Source organism: Ambystoma mexicanum, chromosome 12, assembly GCF_040938575.1.
Source record: "Ambystoma mexicanum isolate Mex_15411 chromosome 12, UKY_AmexF1_1, whole genome shotgun sequence".
NCBI classification, from domain to species: Eukaryota; Metazoa; Chordata; class Amphibia; order Caudata; family Ambystomatidae; genus Ambystoma; species Ambystoma mexicanum.
The window spans coordinates 1,060,902,446-1,060,922,615 of NC_090936.1; the positions used below are offsets into that span (position 1 = coordinate 1,060,902,446).

The 20,170-nt window shown below is 47.0% G+C and overlaps 1 protein-coding gene across 1 annotated transcript in view; it reads right to left on the reverse strand.

The window, feature by feature from the left end:
• TMEM209 (transmembrane protein 209) overlaps positions 1 to 20,170 on the reverse strand; it is an 834,036-nt gene that overhangs the window by 221,079 nt on the left and 592,787 nt on the right. The window lies entirely within an intron of this gene.

Here is a 20,170-nt window from a genome sequence, read left to right on the forward strand (position 1 = left end):
CATATAGCGATGTAAGCCAAAGCGCTTTACACATAAAACAAAAAGAATACATGAGAAGCAGTACAAAACATGAGCCAAGAACAATATGTTGAACAATTTCATGGGTGGGTTGGAGTACAACCTGAGTAGGCTATTGAAGATGAGAAGTAGTATAAGGTGGTCAGGAGGGGGTAGGAGTAGGTGGGATTTTAGGGAAGAGCAGAAAGATGAGTATGAGGAGATGGAGCGGATAGGTAGAGGAAGAGTTCCAGTGGAGAGGGGCAAGGAGCTGGAAGAAGCGGAAGGGGCACATGGTGCAGGTGGGACAGAGTAGGCCGTGATCAGCAGAGCGGAGAGGACGAGAGGGGGAGTAGAAAGAGAGGAGGATAGGTAGGGAGGGGCTAGATCGTGAAGAGATTTGAAAGACAAGACAGAGGAAATTGAATTTGAGTTGAGAGTGAAAAGAAAGCCAGCCAAGAGAGGAGAGCAAAGGGGAGATGGAGTCAAGAGGAGAGAGGGAACAGAGTGCACGGATGGCAGAGTGGTAGAGGGATTTAAGGGGGGTGAGATGTGAGGCGAGGAGGCCAAAAAGGAGAGCTGAGCAGTAGAAGAGAAAAGATTAGGGAGGAAATTAGGAGTTTAGTGGCGTGAAAGGTGAGGGAAGATCTAATTTTGCGAACATTATAGAGATGGAAGCGACAGGAATGGGAGGTTAGAGAGAAGTGGTGAGAAAAGGATAGGTTTCAGGCGAAGTGGAGGCTGAGGTTGTGGGTAGAGGCAGAAAAGTGGAGTTGTGCAGAGGAAAAGGAGGGGGAAGGTGAGGGGAAACAGTGTGTTGGCAGGAAGGAATAGGACTTCAGTTTTGTCAGTATTTAGAATGAGAAAGTGGGAGGACATCCAGGCTTTGATAGCGGTAAGACAGGAGGAGAGTAGAATGTGGATGTCTGGAGTAAAGGAAGAGAAGGAAAGGAAGAGTTGGGCGTCATCGGCATAGAAGTGGTGGGAAATAAAGGAAGAGATGATCGGGACTAGGAAGGAGGTATATAGTGAGAAGAGAAAAGGGCCAAGTACAGATCCTTGAGGAACACCGAAGTCAAGGGAGTGGGTTGGGGAGGTGCGGCCGCCCCAAGAGACCGCGAAGGAGCGATTAGGAGGAGAACCAGTTAAGGACAGAGCCTTTGAGACCAAAGGAGGAAAGAGTGCCTAGGAGAAAGGGGTGATCAACAGTGTCAAAGGCGGCTGAGAGGTCTAGGAGGATGAGAACGGAGGAGTGTTTGGAGTAGCAAGCTGTGAGGAGTGAGTTAAGAACGGAAGTGAGGGCAGTTTCAGTTGAGTGTTTGGGACAAAACCCAGACTGGGTGCGGGGGGTGAGGAGAGCGAGATTAGAGATAAATGTGGCGAGTAGGAATAGACGAGGCATTCCAGGAGTTTAGAGACGAAGGGTAAAAGGGAGATTAGACGAAAGTTGGAAGCCAAGAGGGGATTAGCAGAAGCTTTTTCAGGATAGGGATAATTGTAGCGTGTTTGAAGGCTGAAGGAAAGGTAAAGATTGTGAGACAGATGTTGAAGGAGGTGAGAAGGAATGAGAAGAGGGTAAACTTTGGGAATCAGGGGGGTGGGGATGGGCTAAGAGGGCGCAGCAGTATGGGGAGTTTTGGATAGGAGGGAGACATCAGAGTGAGAGACAGGAGTGAAGTTAGACAAGTAGGAGGGAGGGGTGGTGGGAGATGGGGCAGGGGAGAGAGCTTAGAATGTTCTGGCGTAAGGTGAGTATTTTAGAAGAGAAGTCGTCTGCAAAGTCAGAGGGTGAGAGAGGAGAGGCAGCAGAGTGGTCAGGGGTAGGAGGAGAGAGAAGGCGAGATAAGGTTTGGAAGATAGGGCGTGGGTGTGAGGAGTGAGAGTGGAGGAGATTAGAGAAGTAGGATCGTTTGGCTGAGTTGATGCAAGTGTCGTAATGGGAGTGGTAAGAGAAGTAGGAGGATTTGTTGGCTGGTGAACAGTGTTTGAGCCAACGTCTTTCAAGGAGTCGGTGCAGGCGGCACATGGAAAGAAGATGTGAGGAGAGCCAAGATTGGGAGGGTTTATGGGAGGGGCGTAAAGGGGTAAGAGGGTGTAGTAGGTCAAGACTGGAAGAGAAGGAAGAGGATAGAGAAGAAAGAGCGTTGTCTGCTGATAGAGATGAGAAGTGGGAGAGAGAAGGCGCAGGTGTCGTATAAGTGAGAGGGATTGAAGTTACGGAGGTCGCGTTGGGAGAAAGATGGAGGAAGGGGGGAGCAGGAGGAGAGAGGGGGGAAAGAGGGAGAAGGAGAGTAGAGCATGGTCCGATAGGTAGGTAGGGAGGATGGAGACTGAGGGGGAGAAAGAAGAGACTAAGATGAGGTCAAGAGTTGAGCCAGAAGAGTGGGTAGGTGAGGTAAGGGGGGGGGGTAAGAAGGTAGGAGTCGAGTATAGATAATAGGGGGATGTATGGCGAGAGGAGGACAGATGGAGGTTAAAGGCGCCAAGTACTATTTCGGGAGTGGGGGTCGGGGAGATGAGGGAGAGGATGTGGTCAATGTCCTCATAGAAGGATGAGAGGGGATCGGGAGGACAGTAAATGATGAGAAAGGAAATTGAGTGGGGGAGGAGAAGATTTTATACAAATATTCAAAAGAGGGGAAGATTGTGAGAGGTGTTGGACAGGGGGAGGGGGGTCGATAGGCATTTGGGGTGAAAGGGTAGACCGATACCACCTCTGCGGCCAGACGGGCAGGAGACATGAGTAAAGGAGGAGGAGAGTGAAGCAGGTACAGTTAAATTAAAGGGGGAGGATCCAGGTTTCGGTAATACACAGGAAATTAAGGTTTAGTCGTAGAAACATGTCTAGAACAGCTGCAGTTTTGTTACAGAGATTGTGCGTTCCAAAGGGCGATGTCGATGACGCTGAAGGTTTCAACAATTGGAGAATAGATTAGGTTGGGTCGGTGGGTCGGGGTAGATGGGGGGATGGGACGGAGAGGAAAGGTTAAGTGTGGAGATGGTCATGGTGATGAGGCAGAGGGTTTTGAGGAGGGGCAGGGAAGGGGGTAGGGTGTGGGGTGGAGGGTAATGGTAGTTGGTATAGTGCATTCCTGGTGAGGAGAGGGGGGGAGGTGTGGGGAGAGTGCAGGAGGTAGATGCAGGGTAGGCAAGGTGGAAGCTTGGGTGGGAGAAAGATGTGAGGAGGTGCTGGCAGTGAGGTCGTTGGAATGTGGCAGAGAGACTTTTATGGGGAGTATGCTGGGGGGGCGTGTGGCGAGGATGAGGATAGCTGGGGGAATTCAACGGGAATAGGCACAGAGGTTGCGACACAGTAGAACAGTCCAATGTGCGAAGCCAAAAAGTAGGAGATGTCAATTTAGAGATCCGGCAGTACAGCACTCTTGATAGTGAAGCTGGGATGAAGAGCTCGCCGGAGAGGTCTGGGGCCCAGTAGATCAGTCCGGTAATCAGTAGAGCAGTCCGATGAGCACAGGCTGAGGAGTGGTGATCGGAGGGGTGCACAGCACTGCGGACCGGATCTAAGGGCACCACACCGATGTGTACAGCCTGAGAGAAGGTGTCATGACGCCTACCCCCCGGGCATCCGGACCAAGCCCATCAGCCCCGGGAGCAGGCATCCAGATATGAATTAAAACCCCAGCAGCCCCGGCTAGGGGCTGTCTGGGTTCAGTCCTGGCGCCTTAGGCACCAGGCTCATAATAGGAATCAGTCCTGGCGCCATAGGCGCCAGGCTCATAGACATTACTTACCTCATGCAGACCATGCTGCAAATGAATCCAAGCCAACGTGAGGCTTGGATTGGACTATTTTGTTACAGGGACTATTTTTTACTCCGGTCTGGTTCTGGGGAACTTCTTACCTGGAACTACTTTGGAGGCTATTTAAACCACGCCCGATCAGAAACACACGCTTCGCGTTATTCTGCATCCAGCAGCGTAACGCTCACCGTGCCTGCAGTCAGCATCCAGTCTTCAGCTACGCCCGTCTTGAATCCTGAGCTCCTAGCAAAAGAGGAAAGAAGAAGGAAAGGTTAGAACAACAACATTATTTCAATCCTTACCTGATTCCGAATCCATCACGTCTTCGAACTTGAAAAGGACATTATTTCTGCATGCGTCGCATCGCCAGCTGCAGCGCCGCGCCATACTCACCAGTCCTCACAGCATTTTTCGATCCGGCGCTGCCTCCATCATTTTCTTCGCCGAACTCCAGCACCTGGGGGGAAAAACAAAAGAAACAACAAGGTGAGCCAAGAGAGCCGTCAAATACAATCTCTTACCATCGTAGGCTTACCTGATTTACCACCGGAGGCATTACCCGTTAATACGCCTCATCTTTATTTGCCGCACCTATAAAGGGAGAAAACCACAAGTTAAACTCATGCAACTTACACCGGACAGTGTTGGGTAATACAGACTCTTACCTGAACGCCATCAGCTGCCTCCAGGCAATATTCTTTTGAACCAGTTGCAATTCAACAAGGGAATGGAATAAGAGTGAACATCGGACATATTGAACTCTTTGAACTTATAAACCCCGGAGTCAATATTCCTCTGGAACTCCTCCAGCACCCTCAAACCAGTGAAGTAACTGGTATCTACGTGCCCCTGCATGCCATGCAGGATGGAGAGCTCATCTTTTAAAAACATAAGGTGAGGTTACTAAAGGGGATATCGGAGGTGACAAGAGGGAGAACGAGAACAGTGGGAGGGGGCCATCACTAAAATCCATGGGTGGCTAATCCCTTTCTCCACTTGCAGGAGAATACTTCTACGGATCAAGCAGACGAGATTAGGCGGGCCAGTCCAGACAGTCATCTCGGCACTACGCATCACATTGGTGGAGATCGCAGCTGTCCGGGTCCGGTCGACGCCCCAGTGGGAACCAGGTGAGCGTAACAGAAGGAGAATAGAAGAGAGTAGTCCGATGGGGTCCTGTAGGGTCCGGTGGGGTCCAGATCACAGCAGGGCAGTTTGGTGTACAGCAGAGCAGTCCGACATGAGCGGTCTGGAAGGAGGAGAGATGTGGTCTCACTAGTTCCACAGTCGCTGATTGAGATAAAAATGCTGGCACAGTGTGGATTATGGGGAGGGTTGCGAGGGAAGGGGTGGGTAGATGGACACGCAGGTTGCCCAGGCGTGCGGGTGAGAGTTGTAGACATAGGAACGGTAGTGTCCAGGTTGCTAACCCAAGTGCTTTAGCTGGCACTATAGTGCAAATGGAATACATTATAAGTAACTAGCTGTCCCCGGCCACGCGTTGCTGTGGCTCAGTCTGGTTAAATGGTAAAGGAAGAAAAGAGAAAGCACACGTTTCTAATATGTTTAATTTCACAATGCTTGTGGGTAGTTTTTAATGGCTCTGGCGGTTCTCCAAGTTGAGGCAGTTTAATTTTTCCGGCGGTGCAACACATTCCTTTCGTTTCTCCATTAAATTTCAGAGCCTTGCAAGAAGGACACTTCAGTCATGGTGCCGATGAGAACATGCCGGCTCAAACTATAATCATCAGCTGGGTTGTACCGGAATGCAAGGCGATTGTATTCGCTTGATTTCTGAGCACGGAGTTGTGTTTGACGCGGATCTGCTGTTTCTAATTGACGTCCTTCAGCCACTCTCTGCCTGTCGCGTTCATTCTGTTGAGAACGAAGCAGATCTAAAGCTGCAGAACGCGATCGCTGTGCTCGCAACCGTGCATCCTGAAGTCTGGCTGCACGTCGCTCTGCTGCTTCATCGGCACGTATTTAAGCCATTCTAAATCGGAAACATTTAAATGGAATAATACAATATTGAGTATAGCGTGTGTTGCTTTTACGTCCAAGAGATGGCGCTGTTTTTCAGAAAAAGCATGTTTTTACCTGTCGCAAGTGTGACATCTATGTATAGTAGGTATATAAAAACATGCTCCTTTTTTCGAATGCAACATTGTGTCAAAATTTCAAAGCAATCAGTGAAGAACTTTCATAGATTTAAGATTTTGAACAAACATTTACATTTTTATTTATATAGATTATAATTAGTGTATATAAATATAAAAACATTTTTATATGTATAAAAATAAATACAATTACAGTGCAAATTAAAAGTGTGCCAATTCTCTAGGACTTATTAAAATAAGGGTGTAGCGCAAAATATATGGGACTAAGGTTTAGAAAAAGCTATGACGCACAAAAGAACTATTAGCCACAATTTTATAAGTAGTACTAACTTTACCATCAGCCCAAAATTAACTACAACACTCATGGTGTGGCTCCTCCCAAGAGCAGTATTGTACTACTGTATAAAAATGCCAATCCCAATTCTGGCTATAATCAATAAAACTAAATAAAAAATGTAATTTGCTTGTTTTATTGTTATGGATGGCTCAAGACACACTAAAGTCTCACGGACAGTTCAATTGTTTGTATTAAGATTTCAATGGGGCCTATGGCCAGCTCCCTCTCGTCTAGAGAAACACTTCCTCCGTAACACAGGTGTCCCCAACCACAGGTTAGTGGATATTAATTGGTCCCCTACTGTCTAGGTTCTATCATAAGCTGAAAGTGATCTAAAGGCAAGGTGCCCTCTCCATCTAAACTGTCTCCCTCACAAACTTTCTATACTGTCCCCATACTTCGAGTTTAGTAATCTAAAGGGGTTTTGTATTGTGCCTTACACTCTGCCCGCCTCTTTCTCCTTTCTACCATGCCCAAGTATTCCTCTCCCTGTCCCTATGTTCACTGCTCACCGCCCCTCACTCTTTCTGCTACTTGCATCTTCCTTCTCTGTTCTTCCGATGGCTCTCACTCGCCTCCACCCTTTGGTATTACTATGTTCTCCATGACGGTACTATTCCCTCCTCCACACAACTGCTGCCTATTCCACAGCACTACCACCACTTCACCACACCTTAGGGCTCGGAATTGATAAGCAGGAGCTTAAAACGAGCTCCTGGGTCTCAGGCATCACCCAGAAGGCAGGAGCTATTGCTGGGGAACCAGGTGCGAGTAGAAAGCACACTGCAAATCCAAATTCAACATGTGATGCATACATTTTGCTTGATCCATCATATTTAAATGTGTCCTTTATTTTTACATTTACAAAGTTAATGTCATATATGCATGTTTGTAAGACACCAGTTGTCCCGGGGAGTCAAAAGAACCACTGCCAACTGTTGGTTTTAAGCTAACCAGGCTAGGATAGAAGCAGTAGCTAAATAGCTCCTAGCAATTTCAAATCTAAAAATCACAAGAATAGTTGACCTGTCCAGCTCCCATTCAGCAGAGCAGGCAGAAAATGGAAGCACTTGCTACAAATAAATAGCCGATATAAAAAGAAAACTTCAAACATCAGTGGCACATAAACAGGTATAAATGAGGATGAAAGGCTTCAGAATACCCATTGGATATTTCATAATTAGCAGTTTACTCAACAGTTCTGCTGAAGAGCAGGTTTGAAAATTCTCACACTCACCAGTTTTGGGATGAATTTCCTGAAAAGGGCTCAGCTGCCAAACCATTGAAACATTCAATAACCCCACATCCCAAACTAGCACCCCCAGAAGGCTGCTTACTCAACTGTCACCAGTCCAACAACAGACCATTTAAGGTGATATTTGCACTAAATGGCCTTCGTCAGAACTCCTCACCTACCTAAACTAGAACCAGGCACAAGCATGGATAGTCATCGACTGTTTGCATCCTATGACATGGTAGGCTACATTATCATGATTGTATTCCCCAAAACTGCATGACCGCCATGAGATAAAAAACAAAAGAGGGGATAGCTGGAAGGTTTCGAATTAATCTTGACCTCTGGCACCTCTCTGGGTAACCTTCAAGACCTTTGTTCTTTGCCCGCAAAGCCATTACAGAAAAGAGAAAGAGCATATGCAAATCAGGCTTGACTGTCCCAAGCCTACCCCTTCAAAGGGGCAGTCCAGCCCAAACTGCTAGCTCAGATCCCTTCTGCATGAGACCACAAGCATCCCCACCTTTGACCTCACCGGGCGTAATCAGTGATGATTAGCGGTCATGAGATGTCCTTTATAGGGGTCAATTCCCAGCTCACCAATTATAATGAAAAGCTCGGAATTTGTGCCATCTAAACCACTAATACAAATGTCATATGTGGTCCAACTGGGAATTCTCACCGTCAGTTATTGTTCAACATGGGCCATGGGATCGGCGAGCACAATCTGCAATTCCTTATATGAATAGATGGCATAATACCCCTGCGTCCAAAGAGTGGATCCAAAGGCTAGTCTGTCATTGCAACACACTTGTAATACATCATTTCTGGATAAAGGAAGGGTTTCACCCTTAGTTCACCAGACTCCCTGGAAGGAGATGGTGCAAACCATTTTTTTTATCAGAAACAAACCCTGGACATTTCAATCCCCAGTTCTCCTTGAAACTTCTAATTGAACATGCCATGAACGGTGCTCTCCCTTCTCCAGTCCAACTGTTGGGTAAAGGGATCTGCTAATCATGGCATCTCTGTTGGGTATCAGGGCAACTATGGGATCCTGCATTGATCGAGTCATAGCCTCACAGTTTGTTAGCCATTCAATTTGTCCAGAGGTTGCACCAATGCCTCAAAGTCACCTGGGCATGGATCCTTTATGGACACATCCTGCATTCCTGCCAGAGAGACCTCTGCTGTGATTTGAGCATCCAGATTCTCCAAAATCTCCAATTTAGCCTGAGGTATAACCACTGTGTCCAAATATTGCACAGTCTCCTGGGGGCTCAAATATTCAGAGCTGTACAGTTTTCCTATAGTAATCTTCCACTATTTTATTTTTCTGTTAAGGATGTAATGAACCTTGCCAGAGGTCCCTAAGTTAGACAATATGGTTCTTGTTGGTTAACACTTTCATATTCATAACAAATAGTCTACCAGCATAAATTGATCAGCACCGAGAGCAACCTTTAGCCGCCCTCACGTCTTTGGAATGGATTGGGCCGTATACCCTCTGAGAATTGGGGCTAAATCCTAAATTGATCTCAATGGATTGACAGTTTGTGACCATGGCTCTACAGTATGGTGCTGCTAACAGACATTTCTAATGGATAACAGTCTGACAGGAATCACAAATCTTAATCGCAGGAAACCTAGTCTGAGGAGTTAGTCATAAAGCAATAATTTCACAATGCTGTCACAAAGTAACCAATCCCATGGAGCTTCCTGGAGGGACTAGTGGATTGCAGTCTGGAGGTCTGCTTCCTGGCCAGGTTGGGCTTGTGTACGAGAGTTTTCATATTTTTTCAAACCACGTTCAGTTTTTATTAAGATTCCTGGACTGAACTTTACATTCTTGCTTTCCCCTACAAATTACTTGTTTTCGTTGGGTGGTGGCTGGTTTTGACTTGCAACAATTCATCAGGTTGCATGATGCTCACTTTGACTGTTTCAGATCAGTGCATTTCTTTCTGGTTTTCTTTGGTCTTAAAAATACAATGCATCGAAGGTGAGGTGGTTTCTTCTGAGGGGGCTGCTGCAATGGCATCTATAGACTAGTTATCACAGAGGCATTGGCCAACAACACTTTTCCAATCGCATATGCTTGCATCAAATCTTCTAAGGTCGGGCTTAGCAGAAAACAGTTCAACCCAGCTTACGTCTTATGGACATTGAAAGAGGGTATAGTCTCTGCACTGTAGTGCAGCCTCCAAAAATGCAAGTCCAAGACAGAGAATCCCTTCACTAAACAAGGTGGGCATAACCTTGCAGTAAAGTTAGTAGTACTGGTCCATTCACTGTTGCCCACTACAAATAACTCACAAGGATTCCATTTCAGGCCAATGCTTTGCGTAAAAGAAACCTTGCCGTTCATTCAGGCACGCTACTGCAGTTATCGCATAGAAGGCTCTACAGTGACAAGACACTGCCCCTCAAACCCCAAATCCGGAGTATCAGCAACAATTTAAACAGTCATGGAATTCCCAAATAAATTGCCTCTGCTCTACTGCTCAAAAGAAAACATAGCCTTCGGAAGTACTTACAGAACCTATAACAGTCATCCCACCATAGGACATCTGTCTCCAATAACTAGAAGCCCAGCTAGAATACCAGCCCTCCTAATGGGCAGGCTGAAACCATGAACAAACAGGGCACCTATTCTTAACTACACATTCGAAGGCAATAGGTTTTGTCGATAAAAGAATCCAAGATGTACTCCACATCACCTGGCCCTCAAACCACACCAAGACCAGCCACCACATAAGGAAGGAAGGAAGAAAAAAACGAAATACTATGAAAAAGTGCAAAAAGGTCCCACAAGAATACAACATTTCTGGTGCAGAGGTGGGAAAGCTATCCAACAGCTCAAGGCGGCTGAGGATTTGCAAGTCCTTAAAAAGAAAGCTATTTAGCAAACTCTGCTACCTCCCAAACTCGCCCCAAGTTCATTCAAAATGTCTGCTCAAGAGCTCCTGTTCCCTTCCAGCCCTCCTTATGGTTAAAAGAACAAAATCATTGCTCATTTGAATTTAAACTAGTAACAGGAAAAAAGCTTTAACGGTGGTTCCGGTACTCACAAGTCCTAGATTTTCTCTCCTTCCCAACTGGTTGGGCAAGCATGCACCATGGGCTGGTTGGGAAAAGGAATCTACAAAAGAGTGCTGTAACTTTAAAAAATGTATACCGGGGCTCATATGGGTGAGCATCCCTTCTTGCTCCATGCCACTATCACCTACTTTGTGATTCACCAACTGTCAACTCCCAATTCTATGTCAAGACCATAGGCTCACATTATGCTTCTCTTTCTTTATTAACATTAAAGAGAAAGGCCCAGCAGCACGTTTTTATGCACCCAGACTGATGGTATTGTGCATACATAAACAAGGGTGCAGAAAAATAACACCTGAAAAAAATTACTTTAAACACGTGAGGAAGAAACCTCCAGTCCATGCCAAAAGGTCACTTGAAGAAAAAGAACTCTGTTCCCAGGGGGCCTAGCCCAAGCTCATAACCGGTCACAGTACATGCAATAAGAATCTTCCCATCAACAGTAAAAAATTCCTCCAAATAGGAGCCAACAGTACATCCCTTCCTCTTTCTTTGCTGCTCACAGCAAGAGATGAGTACACATTTAATTCTATTCTGCCTTTTATCTCCAATGACAAGCATGCTTCATGTTTAATACTACTGCTATTAAGAATACCAGGAGTGCTGTCAGACACTCATTCCCAGCGCTGTATTCCGTTTTATTATTTTACATACTGACTACAGCGCCGGCCGCGTAACCCGTGGTCAGAACGGCCGCACGTGCCTCCTCTTCACAAACTAACGTTCTGTCAGAAACTTGGAGGCTGCGCAGAGCATTACCAAGACGCAGTAACTCCGGCAGTCACGAGAGGGAGCTTCACTGGCTGCTGGTGCTTTCCTCTATTATCCGGCGCTCCATCTACATATTTCCTTTGATTTCAATGGATTTTACGAGTGCGAGCGCTGGAGAAAACGTTACTTCAGCATATTAAACATTAAAACACACATTTTCTTTTTTAAAGAGAATTTTTTTTTATACAACCAGCAGTGGGATAGAGTAGATGAAATCTGACTGCCCACAAAAAAAAGTTTTCAATAATACAATGGCAGCTCAATACTCCCCGCAGGCTAATCAAAAATGGTCCGAGGATGAGGAGGGAGCATATGAGGTAGACGAAGTGGCCATGGCAGGCCATTTTAAAAGGGTTCTGGGATCCTCAGTGGAAAGAACCATTAAGCAATTTGTCTCTGAAATGCTCTTGCCCATCCAACAGTCGCTTGGATAGTATGGAGGAGCACTTACACACCCCCGCCAGGGAAAAAGAGAACACAAAAGCAAACACCTATCTGATTTGGGGGGGGGGGGGGAAGAGGAGAGGAGTACACCGGCTCGCAAGAGTAAGCACTCTTTGACCCCCCCCCCCCCGAGCCAGCCAGAACAAGCCACGGCTGCCATTTCAGATGCCTTCTCCAGGCTTAAGCAAGCCTTCCTGACTAGGAAGGAGACCCTTCCGACAATAGACCCTCTCACCCAGAGGAAGACAATGTAGGTGCCAGACCCTGGAGCCCTGAGGAGTACAATCAGGGCACAGATGACGAATACGATAGGGGGTGGGGGGGACGAGGGGGGGTTTGGGGGGGGTATCATAATGATGACCAGACCCCCCTATCCTCAGAGGACGATGATCAAACTGTAGGGCTAAAGCCCTCTACATCGGGAATTGCAGCAGCCCCCATTCCCAGACAAACATCCAGAGAACATTCAACTCTCAAGGGAATCTTTACCCCAGAAGATTTGATTCACCCCAGGTCAACAGATTGGGAACTGTCATTTAGAGCCAGAGTATATTAAGGGCAGATTACATCGGCCTCTAGAGAAGGAAGTGAGGGCCAAGTTTAAATCGGAATGCCCACGCCCAGAGATTCCTGGGAAGGTAGCCCAGACGCCGGATCTTGACACGAAAATGATTACCTTCCTCGGAAAGAACACCAAGGACCTCAAGAAAGGCATTGATTGTGCCTGGCGATCCTGTCAAGATAAGGTCCTGGATATCTCAGGGCCCCTGGCGAAGATAATGGACTTGGCCGAAAAGGCCATTGACACGGGCAAGCCAATTGACCCAGCTATCCTATCGGGATGGTCTCAGAGAGCACTCTGCTAGCTCGGGAATGTAAAATGTGCCATCTTGACTGAACGCAGGAAGGGCCTTCTCTTAAAGATCGACCCCAAACTGGGGCAGCTGGCTAACACCAAATGTGGAGCAGCAGAGCAGGGCCTGCTATTCGGAGCTACCTTCGTGAAAGAGATGGCTACATTTGTGGGCACCTTCGCCGCCTTAGACAAGGCGCAAGCATCTATTAAAAAGAGTATTCACCACCAAGATTTTTTCCCAGGCCGGAAGAGGAAGGGGATCGCTCCTCCGGCCGATACTCGTTTGACAGAAGGCCCCAGCACTCAAGGGATCAGCAACATTTCTGGCAAGACTGCTCAGACACCTTCTTCCCATCCAGATGACGAGGAAGGGGCCGCGGCTTGAGGAGAGCGGCTGTCATGATGCCTACCCCCGGGAACCAGACCAGGTCCAGCAACCCCGGAAGCAGGCATCAAGTTATTTTGATCAAGCCAAAAAAACCCTGCTAGGGGCTGTTTGGGTGCAGGCTGGCACCTATGGCGCCAGGCTCATATGGAGAGTCAGTCCTGGCTTCATAGGTGCCAGGCTCAGAGTAGAACTTACCTGATGCAGACCATGCTGCAAGCTTACCTGATGCAGACCATGCTGCAGAGCTCCAAGCCAAATGAGGCTTGGAAGGAACTATTTTACATAGGGACTATTTTTTTACTCGGATGGGGCTTTGGTGGAATACTTACCTGGGACTACTTTGGAGGCTATTTAAACCACGCCCAAAGAGCAGCACACGCTTCGCGTTATTCTGCATCCAGCAGCGTAACGCTCACCGTGTCTGCAAGCCTGCATCCAGTCTTCTGCCATGCCTGCCTCGAGTCTGCAGCTCCTAGAAAAAGGGAGGAACAGAAGGAGAAGAGGTTAGAATAAGAGCAAAACCTTCGATCCTTACCTGAATTCTGGATCCACCGCACCTTCGAGCTGGAAGAAAGAAGCATTTTACACGCGCCCCCTCACCAGCTGCAGCGCCGCGCTGAACTCACCGGCCTTCGCAGCATCCTCGCGATCCACCGCATCCTTCTGCACGTTCCCGCCGCACTCTGCCACCTAAGGGGAACACAAGAACAGCAAAGGTGAGCCAAGGGAATCAACAGAGGCAATAGTAACTACCCCCATAGACTTACCTGATTACTGCCGGGGGTACTATTCCTCTTCACGGGTCGGCGCAGTCTCCATTGCATCCTCGCCGTACCCCGGCCCCTAAGGGGAACAAAAGGACAACAAGGTGAGACGAAGGGACAAACGAGGGGAACTCTTCTCACCACAATAGACTTACCTAATTTTACCGCCGGAGGCATTATTCACCGAACTTCATATTTTCTCTCCACACCCGAATAAGGGAGCAAGCCACAGGTTACATTCTGGCCTTATTTTATTGAACTGTGTAGGATAAGCCAAACCCTTAACCGAACTTCGTCAGCTCCAACAAGGAACTCTTCGCTGGGGTCAAGCTGCAAACTGCAAGGAATCGGACAAGAGTGAAAGTCAGACATGTGAACTCTTACGAACTACATACTTTTCGGAGTCAATATTGTTCTGCACTCACAAATTCCTTCGAGCCAGTGAAGCAACTGGTTATCAAAGCGCCCCTGCGCTCAATGCAGGATGGAGAGCTCATCTTTTCAAACCATCAGGTGAGACTATAAGAGGGGACATCAAAGGTGATCTGTGGGGAGAACAGCAGGGGTGGGGGGATTTAAGCTCAACCCCACGGGTGGTTAATTCCCTTTCTCCATTTACAGAAGAATATTCCTACGGGCCAAGCAAACGTAGCTAGGTGGGCCAGTCCAGTCCGTCATCTCGGCCCTACGCGTCACATTGGTGGAGACTGCAGCTGTCCAGTTCAGATCGACGCCTCTGTGGGAGCCAGGTGAGCGTAACAGGGGCAAGATATCCAGCCCAACAGCCAGCAGGTCAGTGTAAGCATAGCAGTGCCGCAGACATCAGTAGGGGGAAGGATAGCTCTCTTTGCACAAGCCTGGGACTCCTTATCAGGAGATACCTGGATCAGGGACACAGCTCGAGGCTTGCGTCAAGAGTTCTTTGCCCACCCCTTTCAAGCGCATCGACCTGCACAGATAGTAATGTCCGAGGCGGACGCAGCACCGCTAGACAGCGAGGTGCGCAATCTACACCAAAAACAGGCCATTCGCCTTTGTTCAGGTCAGGGCGGATTGTTCAGCCCTATATTGTTAGTCCGCAGGAAACAAAAAGTACGACCAGTTATACATCCAAGAGCTTTGAACGACTTCATAGTCTACCGCCATTTGAAGATGGAGGGGATACACATGCTCAGAGACAACCAGGCGACTGGCTCATTCGCCTGGACCTCAAGGACGTATAATATCTGGCAGTTTCTATCCATCAGGCACATGTAAGCTACCTGAGGTTCACTTGGAAGAATCAGGATTGTGAGTGCACAAGCTTGCCCTTCGGGCTCTCTTCGACCCCTTGGCCCTTTACCAAGCTCCTAAAGCCAGTCGTGGCTCAACTCAGAGAGAGAGGTGTCAGACTCATATACCTAGACGACATCATTCTCATGGCTCAATCCCAAACCCTGGCAGAGCAACAAACCTGTCTCGCGACAGATCTGTTGCACAGCTTCGGTTTCCTCAAACTGGGAGAAATCGGTTCTCTGCCTCTCCAGCAACCTAGAATTCCTAGGGGTCATGGAGGATACGTAGAGCTCGCAAATACGCTTGCCAATCCCCAAGATACACTCCACACGTCGGGAGATACGCAGGCTTATACTGAGGAATGTCATCTCCCTCCAGGAGTTAGCGAGAGTAATAAGTCTGTTGACTTCTTCCATACAAGCAATATTTCCCGGCCCGCTTCACTACCAAGAGTTGCAAAGGCTAAAAGGCCAGCACCTGAGGCACAGCCCTTCGTACTCACAACGTCTAACTCTTTCGCCTCAGGCAAAGACAGGGGTCATTTGGTGGCTCACACATATGGAAGCCTGGAATGGCAGAGCAATCTTCAGGTCCACCCCAGACAGAGTCGGACGCCAGCCGTATAGGTTGGGGAGCATGATGTGGCTCAGTCGCCACGGGGGGGACTTGGTCTCCTCAGGAACTGGAAATGCACATAAACTGCCTGGAGCTTCTAGCAGGCTCTTTCACTGTGCGACCTTTTGCCAGAGGCAGAGTGAGTTGTTGGATCTTGCTGAAGACGGACAACAATTCAGCAGTAAAATACATCAATCATCTGGGTGGCACCAGATCGAGACCTCTAGCAGAACTAGCCAAAGATTTTTGGCCTTTCTGCCTGGAACATCAAATCTCCGTCACGGCGGAATAGCTTCCAGGGCCGACTACAGCGATTGGAGGCTCGACAGATCTTCATCTGCCTCCAACGGGTATGGGGCCCCCATGTCCAAGGATCTGTTTGCCTCTCGCCTCAACACCAAACTCCCAGAGTTTTACAGCGGCGGATGCATTTCTGCAGCAGTAGAGCTGGGGGAAGTCTTTACGCCTTTCCCCCGTTCACCATGATACCATGATAGAGAGGACCCTGGCGAAGGCCCATCAGGAACAATCAGAGCTGATCCTCATAGCCCCAGTCTGCACAGCTGAGACTTGGTATCCAGTTTTCCGATCCTTCTACCCCAATCGCCAGATCTGCTATTGGGTCTGACAGGTCAACGACACCCCCTACTCCTGAGCAGATTGACGACCCTGGCTGCCTGGAGGATTTCAGGGCAAGGTGGAGGGTTACAGGCATCTCGCGCAAAGCCGTCAGTCTCATTGAGGAGAGCTGGGCCCCAGCTACCTCCAAGGAGGTACTCCAACTCTTGGAGCGCCTGGACACACTGCTGTTTGGACCAAGGGCTTCACCCAGTTTCAGCACCTATAGAAGAAATCTTGAACTTCCAACCCTCATTAGCAGAGTGAGGTCTTGCTTACAGGACGATTAACACTTACCGCTCTGCAATTTCAGCCGGCCACGATCTTGTGGAAGGTTGCCCAGCAGGGGATCATCACCTAGTATGCAGGCTACTTAAATGCATTCGCCTGACAGTAAAGCTTTCGTCATAGGACTCAATGGGAATGGGGAAGTGGAAACACCGGCACCATCACGTGTTGGTGCCGGTGTTTCCACGTCTGCCTGCAGGCGGGTGGTGTTAAACCCACCAGGTCAGACCTGGCGAGAATGACACCTCCGGCTGCAGGAGTCGCGATCACCCGGTATGAAAACAATGGTGGCAGCGGATTTACCGCCACCGTTATTTCCATACCGGGTGACTCATAATGAGGCCCACTATTTTTAAACGTGCCACACAATGTTTGCAAGGCTACTAAATAGGTGCAAAAACAAATAAGAGTAATGTACTCATCTGCTACATACTGTTGGTCTGATCAACAAATCCATGTACATTTCTGCTATCCAGTGCCAACAGCGCCAGTGGCTTAAAGTTCCACACATTTATGAAGTGCCTCACTTTGTGAGATATCCTTCTCAATTTAGGGGCACAATAAGGGTGTTAGAAATTTAATTCTGTAAGTTTATTAGCTACCAATTGCTATTTGAATTCATCATAAATGCCCAAAATTCACCTTTTACTGCAACATTTCCTTTTTCTAGCATCACAATTTGAAAATCAATGCCGCAAAATATCCAGGAGAGTATGTATTCCTAAGGATAATAGGCTTTTCTAAAGAAGGGGCTTGACGTTTCTCTACTTCCGGGCAAGGCAATAGCAAACAACATGCAGTCTACCAAGTCCATAGCGTCAAATGGCTTATGCATGGTAACTGCCACAACAGCTTCATATCCTACTTGGTAATTGGCTCCTTGAAAGGAGGGAACAAAGAAAGGGACCATTGCAGCGCCTTTGAACTGCTTAATTTCTTAAGGAGAAAGTCTCTTCAAAAGCATCAAGATGAGCAGCAAACGCAGGAAGGTAGTATGTAGGAGATTGAACCAACATCACAGATAACAAAAGAATGTATGGCTAAAGAGGAATAATGTGATTGAAAAAGGCCCAATTGCAGAATCTAAGCCACTTGCTTTAATGATGCCTTCTCACATAATCTTTCGTTACAGCTTACATGATGGAATTGTTTTCCTCAGAAATACCAAAGTCTGAATAGGCACATTTTCCAGAAACCAAATGCTTACATTTTGGTAAAGGAAGGCAGCGGTAAAGAATGACAACTGCTTGCTGGACTCTTTTGTGCACCATCAAAAGGATTTTAAATCTGCCATCCAATACGTAAAGTAGCTCTAAGAACCACATTTGCCAAGGCAAATCAGACCCACTAGAATCTTAGAGTCATGCATTGACCTGAAGGTGCGCAACATCCAATAAAGGGTAAAGGGGAAAATGCATAAATGAAATGTCCTCCTACCAATGTAGATTGAAAGCATCCACAAGAGAATGAAGTCACATTCCTGGACATGATGCACAGGCTTAACAGATGGGTTGCTCTCTGTCGCAAAATGCCTATATTTGCAAAACGCTGCTTATGAAAAACCAGGGTGAATGATTTGTTCATTTCCCGTTTATATGTAGAGCATGATGCTTACGGCATCTGCTTTCAAGTTTTCTTCTCCGTCTAGAAGGAATGCCACAGTTTGAATGCAGGTCAGAAGAAACTTCTCCCCAAGTATGGAGACTAAAGGAAAAGAGGGCAATTGCGTGCACCCTTGCTTGATTGAATAAAGCATACAGTTTGAATTGTCATAACATCTGAACCACTTTACCTAAAATGAGAGAAAAAGGAATTCTGAGCATTTAATGTACAGGGGTTTGGCTTGAAGTTCCCAGAGTCCGTGATATGACAATGACCTCCTTCGGTGGAGAGGGAAGCATTTGTAGTGACTAAGGTCTGAGATGAGGTTGATTCAAGATTTGTCTCCCGAGTTCAAAGGAGTGACTTCTGAACCTTTTCTGTAATAATCTTAATGTATTAAATATCTGAGAGTTGGTCCCAGTGAGACAAGTGAATTCGTAAGGGCCTCTCCTGCAGCCTGCCTAAAAGGCACAATCTGAATACACAATGCCATGACACCCAGTTCAGAATCACCAGGGAGATCTTTGCGATCTGGTAAAGAAATGAAGAAAGGTCTGAATTAGAATGGTGATCCTCTCTTGAGGGGGAAACAGCATTCCCTGCATTTTATCTAGAATGGCTCGTATAGATTTAATTATTTGAGAAGGATGAAGATCAGATATTTTCATGTGGATGGAAAACCCTAAAGATTGTAGTCTCCTGCAAACTACAGAGGGACTGGGCAGGTTCTCTTCCGAAGCAGCCCTGATTAAGTCCTTCTTCCAGGTAGGGGTAAACGTGACTTTTACAGATGGAGGTGAGTTGCCTTGATGGACAACTCCTTTGTAAAAACACTGTGGCAGCCACACTTTCATTGATAGTACTTGCCCTCCAAAGTGAATCTGGGGAATATGTGATGCACAAATCCTTTGATTGAAATGTAAAACTATGCATCTTGAAGAGCCAGAGATATTTGCACCACAGGGAGCTGCGAGAATCAGAGTTGGAAAGGTCATGTGAAAGCACGCTAAAGTTAAAAATGTTCAGTTCTGAAAATTCGATCAGTCAGATGCTTCCTATTGGCTTGGCGAAGGGTAAAATTACGAGAATAGACACATAGATCTCTCAATTTTTGCAAGTACGTCTATGGTTGCCAGAAAGAGAATGTTTTGTGTTTCTTACACTAAACACTGGTAATGATGTTGGATATTGAGGAATGTTTAGAACCAAACCCTTGCTGATCTTGAGGACCCAGAATCACCAGGCCCATGTGTAGGAATATCCAGACCTTAAAAGGAGGAAAGCCTTCCTTCCACTGTGGCCTTGTATCTAGAGTGAAATCTGTTCATCTTTTTGGCTAATATGCCAGAAGAGGATTTGTTTTTACCTACCCGCCTAGCATTATAGGCTGTAAATGCTTAAGTGGGTTGGTACTTCAACTTACTAGGAGAGAAGATGGCACTTAACAATTTTGCAGCCGCAGAACAAGTCTTGCATGTTAGGAGAATTCAGTAGTAGGTAATAAAAACGTTTTCCCATCAAAGGGAAGTTCAATTATTCTATGCTGAAGGGATGTTTGATGATAGGAAGTCTTATGGTAGGCATGCCAGCATGCACAGTGGCTTTAATAGTCCTCACAGTAGTGTGTGCAAGGTCCGTGTTGACCTGAAATGGTTGTAAATGTGCCACTTTACCTTCGAAAACCCAGAAGAAATATTCTTCCTGACCATCTGGTGGGAGTGGGGGAAAAAACAAAATTACATTTATCAAAATTAACTAATTTCGACAAAGCTTATAATGCAGGATATTCTATGTCACGGAAGCAGAATGTATTTGCCTTCAAATGTGGATTTTTGGAACCTATGCTCCAACTACAAAGGGTTTGTCTTTGGGAGGCTCATCATTAAGCTTTGAAGATAAAACCTCCATAAATAGGTTGGAGAACAGATTGCATGACAGCATTCTTAATTGACTAGACCACATCCACCCAGAGTTGAATCCTCTTCTACTGTAGCCATTGGA